Source organism: Brassica napus, chromosome C3, assembly GCF_020379485.1.
Source record: "Brassica napus cultivar Da-Ae chromosome C3, Da-Ae, whole genome shotgun sequence".
In the NCBI taxonomy this organism is placed as follows: Eukaryota; Viridiplantae; Streptophyta; class Magnoliopsida; order Brassicales; family Brassicaceae; genus Brassica; species Brassica napus.
The window spans coordinates 67,499,803-67,502,762 of NC_063446.1; the positions used below are offsets into that span (position 1 = coordinate 67,499,803).

The 2,960-nt window shown below is 41.9% G+C and overlaps 1 non-coding gene across 1 annotated transcript; it reads right to left on the bottom strand.

Moving 5' to 3' along the window:
* Positions 1 to 1,722: 1,722 nt before the first annotated feature.
* LOC125584599 lies at positions 1,723 to 1,829 on the bottom strand. Its single transcript, XR_007321511.1, has one exon. It is a non-coding gene; the product is annotated as a small nucleolar RNA R71 (small nucleolar RNA).
* Between the last annotated feature and the right edge of the window lie 1,131 nt (positions 1,830 to 2,960).

Here is a 2,960-nt window from a genome sequence, read left to right on the forward strand (position 1 = left end):
ACGGCCTCCCAGAAGCTGGACGAGGAGCTGACGCGGGTTGGCCGACGCGGGTTGCGACCATGGCATCTACCTGGATCGCGTCTTTACCTTGGCCGAAAATCAACATTTTTAAAGGGAATTTTAGACTTTTCTATGGAAACCATTAGATTTTCCAAGGACCATATAAATACTCTTGTAATCCCCAAGTTGAGACTTATCTTCTTTTCTCTCCAAGAACACATAAACCTCTTTAAAGAAAATTTGGATCTTGAATCATTTTCCATCTATATTCTTTGTGTTTGTGTGATTATCTTGTTCTCTAATCATGTTTAACCTTGAATCATCCATGGTTGTGGGGTTATTCATGTCTATTAGTGAGTAGACTAATCTTGGATTCATGGGCTATGGTGATTAAGGGTGATTAGAGAAGATCTAGGGTGTTTAATGTTAGATTTACTTGTTTTCATACTTGTTGAGGGTTCTCAATGCTATTTTAGTCTTGATCATACTAAAATAGATCTCTAGGCATTTCATGCCCACAAGGTGTATGATGAAATGCCTGAACCAACTCTTCAATGCTTTTAGCTTGCTTTACCTAAGAGATTAGTTGCTAAAGGAGTTAAGATTGCTATTAGACTTGTTCTCCATGTTTGCTTTAGTAACATTCAACCTAAGAGATTAGATGCTTGAATTGCTTTACCAAAAGAACATTCTTCTAGAGATAGAGCTTGTTTAGCTTAGTGTCTAGGCATAAGGAAAATGTTTGATTGATAGCTTGCCACCCTTAGATTGGATCTACATCACCCAAGATCAAATGTTTAGCCCCATGAGTCCTCTTGCTTCATATTGAGAAAGAAAGTTCATTACTTTATTGCATTAGCTTATTAGTTCTTAGTTCATACAATCTTTAAAACCGGATTGCACTTAGTTTAAGCATGAACTTGCATTCCCTTTGCTTTAGAATCACCTAGGATTGGTTCGACAATCTTTTATACTACAACATTTGATTAGGAGCCTTGAAAACTCCTAACATCAAATTGGCGCCGTTGCCAAATTCTAGGTTGATTGTGACATTGGGATTTAGTCACTTGCTTGAGACTAAGTCATTTTTCTTTTATTTTGTTACTGATTCTCCTTCTTCCTTTCCCTTTGTATTTGAGGTGTATGAACTTGAGGAGCAGAGGTTCATCAAGCCTAGTTCCAAGAGTTGAAGACATAGTTGCACTTGAGAGGGAGATAGCAAGAAAGAGAAGAGAAGAAGAGCAACAGGCTCACTTTCAGAGATTGGGGTTTGAAATGGAGCACAATCAGAATCAGCGTCATGATGGAGTGGCCCAAGGACCTGCAAACCTTAGGCCACAACATCCACAGCGCTAAGCTAGAGCCATTGGAGCCTATGATCAACCTCACATTCATGGTCATAGGTTGGGAATCAGAGCACCAGCAGTGGAGAACAACAACTTTGAGATCAAGTCAGGGCTTCTCAACACCATAGAGAACAACAAGTATCATGGCCTTGCTGCTGAAGATCCATTTGATCACTTGGACAAGTTTGATAAGTATTATGGCTTGTCCAAGACCAATGGTGTTTCTGAAGATGCCTTCAAGCTCAAGATGTTCCCCTTTTCTTTGGGAGACAAAGCACACCAATGGGAGAAGACTCTTCCAAGTGACTCTATCACAACTTGGAATGAGTGCAAGAGGGCATTCCTAGAGAAGTTCTTCTCCATCTCAAGGACGGACAAGATCAAGAATGAGATCTCTAGCTTTCAGCAGAAGAACCTAGAGAGCTTTAGTGAAGCTTGGGAGAGGTTCAAGGGCTATTGGTCTCAATGCCCACATCATGGCTTCACCAAGGAGAGTTTGCTCAGTACCTTCTACAGAGGTGCTCTTCCAGAGTTCAGGTGCAGATTAGACACAGCCAGCAATGGTTTTTTCTTGGGTAGAACTGAAGAGGATGCAGAAGAGCTGGTGGAGAACATGGCTAAGAGTGACTCAGTCTACAGTGAGGAGTATGATAGAAGCAACAGAGGTGATAATCAGCAAACCAGGAAAGAGCTGAAGTCTCTCCAAGCCAAGTTGGATCTACTTCTTACAGAAAAGGCTAAGCAGGAGAAGATGAACTTTGTTGGTGACCAGAAACAAGAGGCACCTCCAGTGATCAATGAGGTTGATGGTTTAGAAGGCCAAAAGGAGTTGTGCTTCATCAATGCTAATGGCACATGGTACAAGAAAGAACCCAACTTTCAGTACCAAAACAACTACCAGCAAAGGCCACTCTACAACAACCAACAAGGAGGTTACCAAGCCAAACAGAATTATCCTCAAGGTTTCACCAACCAAGGCAACCAGTCTCCTCAGACTCAAGGAAGCTCTTCCCAAGCTCAAGCTCCAGATTAGTGTGGACTCCATGTTCAAGAAACTCTTGGAATTTTAGGCCAGAAATGATGAGACAATGGTTTTTGAGTTCAAGAACATCCACACAAAGATTGATGAGAACTACTCTGACCTTAACAACAAGTTCTGACAACTTCCCTCTCACTTCAAGGCTTTGGAGAGTTAAGTTACTTCTATGCCTTCATCCTCCAAGCAGCCAATGGGATCTCTACCAGAAAAACCAGAAAAGAACCCCATGGAGTCTTGCAATGTTGTCTTCTCCACTACTTCTTCAGAGATTGAGCTGAGTGATCATGAGAAATAGGAAGATGAGATTGAAAGACTGGTATTTGGAACTAAGTTTGTGGAAGTTGAGAGACTTGTTGTGGCCACAGCTGAAGCACAGATTGTGAAGGACGCTGCCAAGAAGGTTGAAGCAACGAATCTGCAAAGAGCTGAGCACAAGGCTGAGAAACAAGTTGAGAAGAGAGCTGACAACAAGCTGAAAGAGGTTAAGCTAGAGGAAGCCAATAAGGTTGAGCTATCACCCTATGATAAGCTCCCTTTCCCCCAAAGAGTTCTCACCAAAGCTCAGAAGAAGGTGC